Source organism: Pholcus phalangioides, unplaced genomic scaffold, assembly GCF_987345545.1.
Source record: "Pholcus phalangioides strain wild (caught in Gottingen) unplaced genomic scaffold, Ppha-v1.0 ptg000017l_1, whole genome shotgun sequence".
Taxonomy (NCBI): Eukaryota; Metazoa; Arthropoda; class Arachnida; order Araneae; family Pholcidae; genus Pholcus; species Pholcus phalangioides.
This window is the reverse complement of record NW_028301610.1, coordinates 61130926-61146067: the sequence shown is the minus strand read 5'-3', so window position 1 is coordinate 61146067 and position 15142 is coordinate 61130926. Positions and strand designations below refer to the sequence as shown.

Here is a 15142-nt window from a genome sequence, read left to right as displayed (position 1 = left end):
TTATTAACACGCATTTTAATTTGCCCGGTGGTTTGTTGTCAATCGAGAAGCCATCCAAGTCAGAGGTGGGTAATTTCCCGTCAGTACTGTTGTGATTATCATTAACTAACCCGAATTCCCGACTACGTGGTCTGGGAGTAAAAAACCTGACCTAAGACTATCGTAAACCTCCCAGACCCCTCTCTTATTTAGATGGATCCCATCCGAACGAAGCCACCTATCGGTAAATGCGGGAAGCTCCAAGAACGTGACCCCAAGTGAGGAGCAAATGTCCTTCAGGCCTATATTGAATTGGTGGATCCTACTCCTATATCCCCTACTACCCCTTGGCAGCACTGGAATCACTGCCACATCTGAACCCCCCTCCCTAGCGGATAATAGTAAATCCCGGTATTCTGACAGAGACTCACTAATATTCGCTCCTACCTGATTTGTTCCCACCCACAGAATCACCCGCAAGGGCAGCTTTCGGCGATGAAAAACGTCTCGAACGTTGCCAATCTTCCCCCCAGGAAGACAACAGCGCTCGAAACCCCGAAAATCCCTACACACTCGGTTCCCAAGTTCCCTAACCATAGAATCGCCGATGATTAAACCCCTATCACTATCCCCCTCTACCTCATCCACGACCACCCATTCGCCCTCTAAAATGTCGTTGTTCGTGGAGATTGCTTCTTCATCAACAGGTGGCTCGACGACCAGAGGCTCCGTTATAACCGGGCCCTCTAGCACCCTAACTTTTTCCCGTAAAGCTTCGACCTCGAGTTCCAGAATTTTCCTATACAAGCACCCTTTACAATTGAAACTATCAGCTACTATACCCCTAGACCAGGGAAACCTCCCGTCGCAAGCTCTACACAACACTAGTCGAGGTCGAGGCATACTAACACTATTGCTAAAGGTAGATAATAATAATAATAATACTTAAAAATAGGAAAATGAGAAACGTTAACTGGAAATTAAAATAATGTAAAATACATTACTATGCAAAATATACGTAAGAGATTATACGAAAAAATTACGTAAAGTAGAATTCTCAGCACTAAATCACGAAGAATAAAATAAATATGTATATAAAGAATACAACACCACCCTCTAAAAAAAAGTATTAAGCTACGAAGTACAATTTATACTTATTAGAATTAGCTAACTATCTCAAAACACTAACACTACAACAATAGGCCCAAATGGAAGGAAAACAAAATTATTGAGAGTACCCGGGAAAAAGTATACACTGTTTGCTAACACTAACGTCCAAAAACCTACGAACTTATATCAAAGAAGCGAGCGAACCTGGCGAAAAAACAACGAAAATGAAATGCGAACGAGAAAAATAAATTTAAGTCGATCGAAAATACACAACGAAAATTAACAAAAAATGAGAGCAATATAATAAAAAAAAACCACTTATCTTACAATCCAACGTGCGCTGAAAAAAAGAAAATCACCGCAGAATATGACCCAAAAATAAACAACACGCTAAGTAAAACTCACGAGAACGAATATACAACGAATGCATACATAATCACGCAACATGCTTAAATATATTTCAACGCATCTTTTTTAGGGACGTTGGCACAGCGCGTTAATATCATCATCTATCAATACTGATTAATCTGAAAGTCCTGAGTTCAGTTCTCGAGTCTGCGGCTCTCTCTCAATTTTCTTCTTTTCTGTACATTTCTGAAATGAATGTGTCCTTTCAAAAGTGTTTCATTCGTATCATTAACACGACGAGTTTCGTGTACAGCGAATGCATACGCGAACACACATGAGGAAATTGGTTTCGATCAAGCCTCAGTAGCGCTGTTGGCAGCGCGTCAGTCTCATAATATCTGAACAGAGTAATCTGAAGGTCCTGAGTTCGATCCTCAGCTGGGGCACAGTTTCTCACTTTTCTTATATATTTCTGAAATCAATGTGTTTTTTCAAGTGTTTGTGTCGCCTAATGGTCAGCACGAGGTGTTTTCTATATACAACGAATTCATACATAATCACGCAACATGCTGAAATATATTTCTACGCATCTTCCTAAGGGCCATTAACACAGCGCGTCATTATCTTCATCTATCAATACAGATTAATCTGAAAGTCCTGAGTTCAGTTCTCGAGTCTGCGGCTCTCTCTCAATTTTCTTCTTTTCTGTACATTTCTGAAATGAATGTGTCCTTTCAAAAGTGTTTCATTCGTATCATTAGCACAAAGAGTTTCGTGTACAGTGAATGCATTCGCGAACACACATGAGAAAATTGGTTTTAATCAAGCCTCAGTAGCGCTGTTGGCAGCGCGTCAGTCTCAAAATATTTGGACAGAGTAATCTGAAGGTCCTGAGTTCGATCCTCAGCTGGGACACGGTTTCTTACTTTTCTTATATATTTCTGAAATCAATGAGTTTTTTCAAGTGTTTGTGTCGCCTAATGGTCAACACGAGGTGTTTTCTATATACAACGAATTCATACATAATCACGCAACATGCTGAAATTTATTTCTACGCATCTTCCTAAGGGCCATTGACACAGCGCGTTATTATCTTCATCTATCAATACAGATTAATGTGAAAGTCTTGAGTTCAGTTCTCGAGTCTGCGGCTCTCTCTCAATTTTCTTCTTTTCTATACATTTCTGAAATAAATTTGTCCTTTGAAAAGTGTTTCATTCGTATCATTAACACGAAGAGTTTCGTGTACAGTGAATGCATACGCGAACACACATGAGGAAATTAGTTTCGATCAAGCCTCAGTAGTGCAGTTTGCAGCGCGTCAGTCTCATAATATCTGAACAGAGTAATCTGAAGGTCCTGAGTTCGATCCTCAGCTGGGGTACAGTTTCTTACTTTTCTTATATATTTCTAAAATCAATGTGTTTTTTCAAGTGTTTGTGTCGCCTAAGGGTCAACACGAGGTGTTTTCTATATACAACGAATTCATACATAATCACGCAACATGCTGGAATATATTTCTACGCATCTTCCTAAGGGCCATTGACACAGCGGTCATTATCTTCATCTATCAATACAGATTAATCTGAAAGTCCTGAGTTCAGTTCTCGAGTCTGCGGCTCTCTCTCAATTTTCTTCTTTTCTATACATTTCTGAAATGAATGTGTCCTTTCAAAAGTGTTTCATTCGTATCATTAACACGAAGAGTTTCGTGTACAGTGAATGCATTCGCGAACACAAATGAGAAAATTGGTTTTGATCAAGCCTCAGTAGCGCTGTTGGCAGCGCGTCAGTCTCATAATATCTGAACAGTGTAATCTGAAGGTCCTGAGTTCGATCCTCAGCTGGGGCACAGTTTCTTACTTTTCTTATATATTTCTAAAATCAATGTGTTTTTTCAAGTGTTTGTGTCGCCTAAGGGTCAACACGAGGTGTTTTCTATATACAACGAATTCATACATAATCACGCAACATGCTGAAATATATTTCTACGCATCTTCCTAAGGGCCATTGACACAGCGCGTCATTATCTTCATCTATCAATACAGATTAATCTGAAAGTCCTGAGTTCAGTTCTCGAGTCTGCGGCTCTCTCTCAATTTTCTTCTTTTCTATACATTTCTGAAATGAATGTGTCCTTTGAAAAGTGTTTCATTCGTATCATTAACACGAAGAGTTTCGTGTACAGTGAATGCATTCGCGAACACACATGAGAAAATTGGTTTTAATCAAGCCTCAGTAGCGCTGTTGGCAGCGCGTCAGTCTCATAATATCTGAACAGAGTAATCTGAAGGTCCTGAGTTCGATCCTCAGCTGGGGCACAGTTTCTTACTTTTCTTATATATTTCTGAAATCAATGTGTTTTTTCAACTGTTTGTGTCGCCTAATGGTCAACACGAGGTGTTTTCTATATACAACGAATGCATACATAATCACGCAACATGCTGGAATATATTTCTACGCATCTTCCTAAGGGCCATTGACACAGCGCGTCATTATCTTCATCTATCAATACAGATTAATCTGAAAGTCCTGAGTTCAGTTCTCGAGTCTGCGGCTCTCTCTCAATTTTCTTCTTTTCTATACATTTCTGAAATGAATGTGTCCTTTGAAAAGTGTTTCATTCGTATCATTAACACGAAGAGTTTCGTGTACAGTGAATGCATTCGCGAACACAAATGAGAAAATTGGTTCCGATCAAGCCTCAGTAGCGCTGTTGACAGCGCGTCAGTCTCATAATCTCTGAACAGAGTAATCTGAAGGTCCTGAGTTCGATCCTCAGCTGGGGCACAGTTTCTTACTTTTCTTATATATTTCTAAAATCAATGTGTTTTTTCAAGTGTTTGTGTCGCCTAAGGGTCAACACGAGGTGTTTTCTATATACAACGAATTCATACATAATCACGCAACATGCTGAAATATATTTCTACGCATCTTCCTAAGGGCCATTGACACAGCGCGTCATTATCTTCATCTATCAATACAGATTAATCTGAAAGTCCTGAGTTCAGTTCTCGAGTCTGCGGCTCTCTCTCAATTTTCTTCTTTTCTATACATTTCTGAAATGAATGTGTCCTTTCAAAAGTGTTTCATTCGTATCATTAACACGAAGAGTTTCGTGTACAGTGAATGCATTCGCGAACACAAATGAGAAAATTGGTTTTGATCAAGCCTCAGTAGCGCTGTTGGCAGCGCGTCAGTCTCATAATATCTGAACAGAGTAATCTGAAGGTCCTGAGTTCGATCCTCAGCTGGGGCACAGTTTCTTACTTTTCTTATATATTTCTGAAATCAATGTGTTTTTTCAAGTGTTTGTGTCGCCTAAGGGTCAACACGAGGTGTTTTCTATATACAACGAATTCATACATAATCACGCAACATGCTGAAATATATTTCTACGCATCTTCCTAAGGGCCATTGACACAGCGCGTCATTATCTTCATCTATCAATACAGATTAATCTGAAAGTCCTGAGTTCAGTTCTCGAGTCTGCGGCTCTCTCTCAATTTTCTTCTTTTCTATACATTTCTGAAATGAATGTGTCCTTTGAAAAGTGTTTCATTCGTATCATTAACACGAAGAGTTTCGTGTACAGTGAATGCATTCGCGAACACACATGAGAAAATTGGTTTTAATCAAGCCTCAGTAGCGCTGTTGGCAGCGCGTCAGTCTCATAATATCTGAACAGAGTAATCTGAAGGTCCTGAGTTCGATCCTCAGCTGGGGCACAGTATCTTACTTTTCTTATATATTTCTGAAATCAATGTGTTTTTTCAAGTGTTTGTGTCGCCTAATGGTCAACACGAGGTGTTTTCTATATACAACGAATGCATACATAATCACGCAACATGCTGAAATATATTTCTACGCATCTTCCTAAGGGCCATTGACACAGCGCGTCATTATCTTCATCTATCAATACAGATTAATCTGAATGTCCTGAGTTCAGTTCTCGAGTCTGCGGCTCTCTCTCAATTTTCTTCTTTTCTATACATTTCTGAAATGAATGTGTCCTTTCAAAAGTGTTTCATTCGTATCATTAACACGAGGAGTTTCGTGTACAGTGAATGCATACGCGAACACACATGAGGAAATTGGTTTCGATCAAGCCTCAGTAGCTCAGTTTGCAGCGCGTCAGTCTCATAATATCTGAACAGAGTAATCTGAAGGTCCTGAGTTCGATCCTCAGCTGGGGCACAGTTTCTTACTTTTCTTATATATTTCTAAAATCAATGTGTTTTTTCAAGTGTTTGTGTCGCCTAAGGGTCAACACGAGGTGTTTTCTATATACAACGAATTCATACATAATCACGCAACATGCTGAAATATATTTCTACGCATCTTCCTAAGGGCCATTGACACAGCGCGTTATTATCTTCATCTATCAATACAGATTAATGTGAAAGTCTTGAGTTTAGTTCTCGAGTCTGCGGCTCTCTCTCAATTTTCTTCTTTTCTATACATTTCTGAAATGAATGTGTCCTTTGAAAAGTGTTTCATTCGTATCATTAACACGAAGAGTTTCGTGTACAGTGAATGCATTCGCGAACACACATGAGAAAATTGGTTTTAATCAAGCCTCAGTAGCGCTGTTGGCAGCGCGTCAGTCTCATAATATCTGAACAGAGTAATCTGTAGGTCCTGAGTTCGATCCTCAGCTGGGGCACAGTTTCTTACTTTTCTTATATATTTCTGAAATCAATGTGTTTTTTCAAGTGTTTGTGTCGCCTAATGGTCAACACGAGGTGTTTTCTATATACAACGAATGCATACATAATCACGCAACATGCTTAAATATATTTCTACGCATCTTCCTAAGGGCCATTGACACAGCGCGTCATTATCTTCATCTATCAATACAGATTAATCTGAAAGTCCTGAGTTCAGTTCTCGAGTCTGCGGCTCTCTCTCAATTTTCTTCTTTTCTATACATTTCTGAAATGAATGTGTCCTTTCAAAAGTGTTTCATTCGTATCATTAACACGAAGAGTTTCGTGTACAGTGAATGCATTCGCGAACACACATGAGAAAATTGGTTTTAATCAAGCCTCAGTATCGCTGTTGGCAGCGCGTCAGTCTCATAATATCTGAACAGAGTAATCTGAAGGTCCTGAGTTCGATCCTCAGCTGGGGCACAGTATCTTACTTTTCTTATATATTTCTGAAATCAATGTGTTTTTTCAAGTGTTTGTGTCGCCTAATGGTCAACACGAGGTGTTTTCTATATACAACGAATGCATACATAATCACGCAACATGCTGAAATATATTTCTACGCATCTTCCTAAGGGCCATTGACACAGCGCGTCATTATCTTCATCTATCAATACAGATTAATCTGAAAGTCCTGAGTTCAGTTCTCGAGTCTGCGGCTCTCTCTCAATTTTCTTCTTTTCTATACATTTCTGAAATGAATGTGTCCTTTCAAAAGTGTTTCATTCGTACCATTAACACGAAGAGTTTCGTGTACAGTGAATGCATTCGCGAACACACATGAGAAAATTGGTTTTAATCAAGCCTCAGTATCGCTGTTGGCAGCGCGTCAGTCTCATAATATCTGAACAGAGTAATCTGAAGGTCCTGAGTTCGATCCTCAGCTGGGGCACAGTATCTTACTTTTCTTATATATTTCTGAAATCAATGTGTTTTTTCAAGTGTTTGTGTCGCCTAATGGTCAACACGAGGTGTTTTCTATATACAACGAATGCATACATAATCACGCAACATGCTGAAATATATTTCTACGCATCTTCCTAAGGGCCATTGACACAGCGCGTCATTATCTTCATCTATCAATACAGATTAATCTGAAAGTCCTGAGTTCAGTTCTCGAGTCTGCGGCTCTCTCTCAATTTTCTTCTTTTCTATACATTTCTGAAATGAATGTGTCCTTTCAAAAGTGTTTCATTCGTATCATTAACACGAAGAGTTTCGTGTACAGTGAATGCATTCGCGAACACAAATGAGAAAATTGGTTTTGATCAAGCCTCAGTAGCGCTGTTGGCAGCGCGTCAGTCTCATAATATCTGAACAGAGTAATCTGAAGGTCCTGAGTTCGATCCTCAGCTGGGGCACAGTTTCTTACTTTTCTTATATATTTCTGAAATCAATGTGTTTTTTCAAGTGTTTGTGTCGCCTAAGGGTCAACACGAGGTGTTTTCTATATACAACGAATTCATATATAATCACGCAACATGCTGAAATATATTTCTACGCATCTTCCTAAGGGCCATTGACACAGCGCGTCATTATCTTCATCTATCAATACAGATTAATCTGAAAGTCCTGAGTTCAGTTCTCGAGTCTGCGGCTCTCTCTCAATTTTCTTCTTTTCTATACATTTCTGAAATGAATGTGTCCTTTGAAAAGTGTTTCATTCGTATCATTAACACGAAGAGTTTCGTGTACAGTGAATGCATTCGCGAACACACATGAGAAAATTGGTTTTAATCAAGCCTCAGTAGCGCTGTTGGCAGCGCGTCAGTCTCATAATATCTGAACAGAATAATCTGAAGGTCCTGAGTTCGCTCCTCAGCTGGGGCACAGTATCTTACTTTTCTTATATATTTCTGAAATCAATGTGTTTTTTCAAGTGTTTGTTTCGCCTAATGGTCAACACGAGGTGTTTTCTATATACAACGAATGCATACATAATCACGCAACGTGCTGAAATATATTTCTACGCATCTTCCTAAGGGCCATTGACACAGCGCGTCATTATCTTCATCTATCAATACAGATTAATGTGAAAGTCTTGAGTTTAGTTCTCGAGTCTGCGGCTCTCTCTCAATTTTCTTCTTTTCTATACATTTCTGAAATGAACGTGTCCTTTCAAAAGTGTTTCATTCGTATCATTAACACGAGGAGTTTCGTGTACAGTGAATGCATACGCGAACACACATGAGGAAATTCGTTTCGATCAAGCCTCAGTAGCGCAGTTTGCAGCGCGTCAGTCTCATAATATCTGAACAGAGTAATCTGAAGGTCCTGAGTTCGATCCTCAGCTGGGGCACAGTATCTTACTTTTCTTATATATTTCTGAAATCAATGTGTTTTTTCAAGTGTTTGTGTCGCCTAATGGTCAACACGAGGTGTTTTCTATATACAACGAATGCATACATAATCACGCAACATGCTGAAATATATTTCTACGCATCTTCCTAAGGGCCATTGACACAGCGCGTCATTATCTTCATCTATCAATACAGATTAATGTGAAAGTCTTGAGTTTAGTTCTCGAGTCTGCGGCTCTCTCTCAATTTTCTTCTTTTCTATACATTTCTGAAATGAACGTGTCCTTTCAAAAGTGTTTCATTCGTATCATTAACACGAGGAGTTTCGTGTACAGTGAATGCATACGCGAACACACATGAGGAAATTGGTTCCGATCAAGCCTCAGTAGCGCTGTTGACAGCGCGTCAGTCTCATAATCTCTGAACAGAGTAATCTGAAGGTCCTGAGTTCGATCCTCAGCTGGGGCACAGTTTCTTACTTTTCTTATATATTTCTAAAATCAATGTGTTTTTTCAAGTGTTTGTGTCGCCTAAGGGTCAACACGAGGTGTTTTCTATATACAACGAATTCATACATAATCACGCAACATGCTGAAATATATTTCTACGCATCTTCCTAAGGGCCATTGACACAGCGCGTCATTATCTTCATCTATCAATACAGATTAATCTGAAAGTCCTGAGTTCAGTTCTCGAGTCTGCGGCTCTCTCTCAATTTTATTCTTTTCTATACATTTCTGAAATGAATGTGTCCTTTCAAAAGTGTTTCATTCGTATCATTAACACGAAGAGTTTCGTGTACAGTGAATGCATTCGCGAACACAAATGAGAAAATTGGTTTTGATCAAGCCTCAGTAGCGCTGTTGGCAGCGCGTCAGTCTCATAATATCTGAACAGAGTAATCTGAAGGTCCTGAGTTCGATCCTCAGCTGGGGCACAGTTTCTTACTTTTCTTATATATTTCTAAAATCAATGTGTTTTTTCAAGTGTTTGTGTCGCCTAAGGGTCAACACGAGGTGTTTTCTATATACAACGAATTCATACATAATCACGCAACATGCTGAAATATATTTCTACGCATCTTCCTAAGGGCCATTGACACAGCGCGTCATTATCTTCATCTATCAATACAGATTAATCTGAAAGTCCTGAGTTCAGTTCTCGAGTCTGCGGCTCTCTCTCAATTTTATTCTTTTCTATACCTTTCTGAAATGAATGTGTCCTTTCAAAAGTGTTTCATTCGTATCATTAACACGAAGAGTTTCGTGTACAGTGAATGCATTCGCGAACACACATGAGAAAATTGGTTTTGATCAAGCCTCAGTAGCGCTGTTGGCAGCGCGTCAGTCTCATAATATCTGAACAGAATAATCTGAAGGTCCTGAGTTCGATCCTCAGCTGGGGCACAGTATCTTACTTTTCTTATATATTTCTGAAATCAATGTGTTTTTTCAAGTGTTTGTTTCGCCTAATGGTCAACACGAGGTGTTTTCTATATACAACGAATGCATACATAATCACGCAACATGCTGAAATATATTTCTACGCATCTTCCTAAGGGCCATTGACACAGCGCGTCATTATCTTCATCTATCAATACAGATTAATCTGAAAGTCCTGAGTTCAGTTCTCGAGTCTGCGGCTCTCTCTCAATTTTCTTCTTTTCTATACATTTCTGAAATGAATGTGTCCTTTCAAAAGTGTTTCATTCGTATCATTAACACGAGGAGTTTCGTGTACAGTGAATGCATACGCGAACACACATGAGGAAATTGGTTTCGATCAAGCCTCAGTAGCGCAGTTTGCAGCGCGTCAGTCTCATAATATCTGAACAGAGTAATCTGAAGGTCCTGAGTTCGATCCTCAGCTGGGGCACAGTATCTTACTTTTCTTATATATTTCTGAAATCAATGTGTTTTTTCAAGTGTTTGTGTCGCCTAATGGTCAACACGAGGTGTTTTCTATATACAACGAATGCATACATAATCACGCAACATGCTGAAATATATTTCTACGCATCTTCCTAGGGGCCATTGACACAGCGCGTCATTATCTTCATCTATCAATACAGATTAATCTGAATGTCCTGAGTTCAGTTCTCGAGTCTGCGGCTCTCTCTCAATTTTCTTCTTTTCTATACATTTCTGAAATGAATGTGTCCTTTCAAAAGTGTTTCATTCGTATCATTAACACGAGGAGTTTCGTGTACAGTGAATGCATACGCGAACACACATGAGGAAATTGGTTTCGATCAAGCCTCAGTAGCGCAGTTTGCAGCGCGTCAGTCTCATAATATCTGAACAGAGTAATCTGAAGGTCCTGAGTTCGATCCTCAGCTGGGGCACAGTATCTTACTTTTCTTATATATTTCTGAAATCAATGTGTTTTTTCAAGTGTTTGTGTCGCCTAATGGTCAACACGAGGTGTTTTCTATATACAACGAATGCATACATAATCACGCAACATGCTGAAATATATTTCTACGCATCTTCCTAAGGGCCATTGACACAGCGCGTCATTATCTTCATCTATCAATACAGATTAATCTGAAAGTCCTGAGTTCAGTTCTCGAGTCTGCGGCTCTCTCTCAATTTTATTCTTTTCTATACATTTCTGAAATGAATGTGTCCTTTCAAAAGTGTTTCATTGGTATCATTAACACGAGGAGTTTCGTGTACAGTGAATGCATTCGCGAACACAAATGAGAAAATTGGTTCCGATCAAGCCTCAGTAGCGCTGTTGACAGCGCGTCAGTCTCATAATCTCTGAACAGAGTAATCTGAAGGTCCTGAGTTCGATCCTCAGCTGGGGCACAGTTTCTTACTTTTCTTATATATTTCTAAAATCAATGTGTTTTTTCAAGTGTTTGTGTCGCCTAAGGGTCAACACGAGGTGTTTTCTATATACAACGAATTCATACATAATCACGCAACATGCTGAAATATATTTCTACGCATCTTCCAAAGGGCCATTGACACAGCGCGTCATTATCTTCATCTATCAATACAGATTAATCTGAAAGTCCTGAGTTCAGTTCTCGAGTCTGCGGCTCTCTCTCAATTTTCTTCTTCTCTATACATTTCTGAAATGAATGTGTCCTTTCAAAAGTGTTTCATTCGTATCATTAACACGAGGAGTTTCGTGTACAGTGAATGCATACGCGAACACACATGAGAAAATTGGTTTCGATCAAGCCTCAGTATCGCAGTTGGCAGCGCGTCAGTCTCATAATCTCTGAACAGAGTAATCTGAAGGTCCCGTGTTCGATCCTCAGCTGGCGCACAGTTTCTTACTTTTCTTATATATTTCTGAAATCAATGTGTTTTTTCAAGTGTTTGTTTCGCCTAATGGTCAGCACGAGGTGTTTTCTATATACAACGAATGCATACATAATCACGCAACATGCTTAAATATATTTTAAAGCATCTTCCTTGGCACAGCGCGTTAATATCATCATCTATCAATACTGATTAATCTGAAAGTCCTGAGTTCAGTTCTCGTGTCTGCGGCTCTCTCTCACTTTTCTTCTTTTCTATACATTTCTTTCCCAAAGACTACCCATAAAGGGCAACAAGGTATTAGTGGTTATTTATACCATTTCACTAGCGATCCTTTTAAAGGTCTTTACATGTTATGAACATATCCTGTGTTATACATATTTGCATATTATATCATAGATCATACAGACACAATTCTCAAAGACAATGATGACATGGTCTCAACAAATCCATTCAGTATTCAAATATGTAGTCGCAATAGTTGTTTTACAACCATTGCTATCTAAACATTCTTTTGTTAGATTTTAAAAGCACAAATATTATTTACCTTATATAGTTCACATATTAAATTAATAAATACAATCATCCGTTAGTTTCTATGTGTGTGCATTAAAAATATCCATTAATCATCTTCCGACATTCATCTACTGGCGGTTCTACCATTCCTTGTTACCTTAGTAATCTTTTACCTATCAATCATGTTTCTTACCAAAGAAATACAAGTTATTGTCAATGCTCACAAAATGTTTTACATATATTACATCCTTCAAAAGACACATATTTTCTTTCCCAGAAAGTCGTTACCATAATACCTAAGTCATTTAAATAACGATTCCATCAGTTCAATTATCATTTTACAGTAATTACTGCTAAATATTATTCATATTCAAATTATTGAAATTATAAAATTCTACAAAATTACAAAATGTAAAAAAATTATTATCGAGAGAACAATTGTGAATCACATTATTATTCACAGACATTTGTCACAGAGCAAACAGACATCTTGATCCTCTATATATACCATCCATACTGTCCCACCCCTCTCCCTCTTCCTTACTCGAGCTGCCCCTGAATCTTCCATGATCGTGTCCAGTCACTTTTATTATTTGCGAATCGATCACACAAGTGGCGCTGGTGTGAATTCACTGCCAGTACTCACAATATATGATCATTGATTCTTTAATGATTCTGGTCAGTAATTCTTTTATTCTTCTGTTTTTCAACAAAATTTTCAGTTCCAGGTCTCTCATGTTTCTTGGAATTGTCTTCTCTCTCTCCTCTTTCCAGTATTGACACTCGTAAATATAGTGTCTTCTTCGTGTATTTGTGTCTCCACAAAATACTCATAAGCTACTTCTTCCATGGTGCCAACCTTGGTAATAACCAAGTGCACCGTGTTCTGTTAAGAGTTGATTAATGTAAAAGTCGCCCAGTGTTCTTTTCGTTCCAACCTCTGGATAAATTGCATATACAGAGCGTCCTTTTGTTGTTGTGTCCCATTTCCTTTGCCATTCCCTGATGTTTTCCTTCTTCAGTTTAGTCTTGATCTGTGCTTTACTATATTTGGTTGCAAGATCAATTTGGCTATGTAGTGTTCCAGATTTTGCCAATTTGTCCACATATTCGTTATGTTTGTTACCCGTGTGGGCCTTGACCCAATGCAAATTTACTACCCTTTGGAGACATATCTCTTTAATTATTTTTGTTTCTTCTTCATACCTGTCTGGTCTTTTCAACGTATTCAGACACGACATGGAGTCGGTATAAAGGTTTACTTCTTCGATTCTCATCGATTCTATTCTTTCCAAAGCCATTTTAATTGCTAATAATTCAGCTCTATACACCGTGGTGTTATCTGATAGTCGTTTTACTTCTTCCTCAAATATTATTCCATCTTTAAGGATTACAAAAGCGCAAGCAGTTCTCTCCTCCATTCTCGAGCCATCCGTGAATACTTCCCATCCTTGTTCTCTATTAATCTTACTATCCCATGCTAAGCTTCGCATTTTCCATGGCTCTTCAAAGTCAATTGGCCCGTGATAAATGTCATTAGGGGATATTTCTTCTCCATGTACCCGAATATTTTCTCGTCGCGTATACAACAAAAAATTTTTCTTATTACTTTGTGCTATTAAATACAATGGTATACATCCTGCTAGTACTTCTAAAGCATCGTCCGATACGGATTTATAGCACTTTGTAATTGCCAATAGTGGTTTTCTTTGTATTTGGGTTAGTTTAGTTTTCAGGTATAGCAGATCTCGATATCAGATTTTGCAACCATATAATATGGTTTTTTGAATACAAGTTAGATATATTTCCTTCATAATCTTTGGGGATATACCCCAATCATTTGAGATTATTCTTCTAATTTTGTATGTCATTCCAATGACCTTTTTGTGTACCTCCCTTAGGTGACCAGTGAAGTTCATGTTATAATCAAGTCTTATTCCGAGGTATCTTATGTTATTGCTATATTGCAGTCTACGTCCATGCATATAAATTGGTGGCTTTCTCTCCACCTCTTTACCATATTTGAATATGCAATAGTTACTCTTTTCATAATTTATTTCGAGTTGGTATTTTATTGTCCATCGATATATCCTTTCAAGAATATCCTCACTGTATCGTTGAAAAGAGCTATAATTTTTTGAAGTTATTGTTACCACTAGGTCATCTGCAAAAGCCTGAATTGTTTCTTGTTTGTTTAGTTCCATTTGTAATAGTTCATTTATATATAGTGACCACAATATCGGTCCCATGGACGATCCCTGTGGGACCCCCATATTGTAGTGATGTATAGTTCCATTGGTCTCATTTAATATAATTCTGTTACTCAAGAAGTCCATTATCACACCTCTTGAGTATTTATCAAGACCCATATTCGTAAGTATATATCCAGTTTGTTCTGTCGAGACACTGTTGAAGGCATTTTTCATATCTAGTCCAATGACACAAGTGTAATTCGGTTTACCTTTTTGTTCAATGTTGGTCATTATGGTTCCTACCAATTGATCTATTGCCAAGAGCGCGTTCCTTCCTCTTCTGAATCCAAATTGTTTCTCTGAAGTTAAACCATGTTTTTCTAAAAAGCAGATCAATCTATTCGTTATAATTTTATCATATAGTTTCCCCCAAACTGGAAGCAAGCATATAGGTCTATATGATCCCGGTAATCTACTGTCTTTGTCTTCCTTGGGTATAAATGCCACTCTTGCCCTTTTCCAGACTGTTGGGAAGGACCCCTCCTCAAGACACTTATTATATATGTCTTTAAACCATGTTTCATTCGATATGAACAGTTCTTCCACTATTCCGGCTGTGATCCCATCCGGACCTGGAGCCTTGTCTTTTCCAGTTTGCTGCAAGGCCAGCTTGATCTCTTCAAGCGTAATCTCATGAAACTCTTCTT

At 38.4% G+C, this 15142-nt stretch overlaps 4 non-coding genes across 4 annotated transcripts; all 4 read left to right on the top strand.

Moving 5' to 3' along the window:
- The first annotated feature begins 2263 nt into the window (after window positions 1-2263).
- TRNAL-CAA (transfer RNA leucine (anticodon CAA)) lies at window positions 2264-2352 on the top strand. The gene is given in 2 exon segments: window positions 2264-2300; window positions 2317-2352. It is a non-coding gene; the product is annotated as a tRNA-Leu (tRNA).
- A 6007-nt stretch (window positions 2353-8359) lies between these two features.
- TRNAM-CAU (transfer RNA methionine (anticodon CAU)) lies at window positions 8360-8448 on the top strand. The gene is given in 2 exon segments: window positions 8360-8396; window positions 8413-8448. It is a non-coding gene; the product is annotated as a tRNA-Met (tRNA).
- A 1787-nt stretch (window positions 8449-10235) lies between these two features.
- TRNAM-CAU (transfer RNA methionine (anticodon CAU)) lies at window positions 10236-10324 on the top strand. Its single transcript is given in 2 exon segments — window positions 10236-10272; window positions 10289-10324. It is a non-coding gene; the product is annotated as a tRNA-Met (tRNA).
- A 380-nt stretch (window positions 10325-10704) lies between these two features.
- On the top strand, window positions 10705-10793 carry TRNAM-CAU (transfer RNA methionine (anticodon CAU)). Its single transcript is given in 2 exon segments — window positions 10705-10741; window positions 10758-10793. It is a non-coding gene; the product is annotated as a tRNA-Met (tRNA).
- The last annotated feature ends 4349 nt before the right edge of the window (window positions 10794-15142 follow it).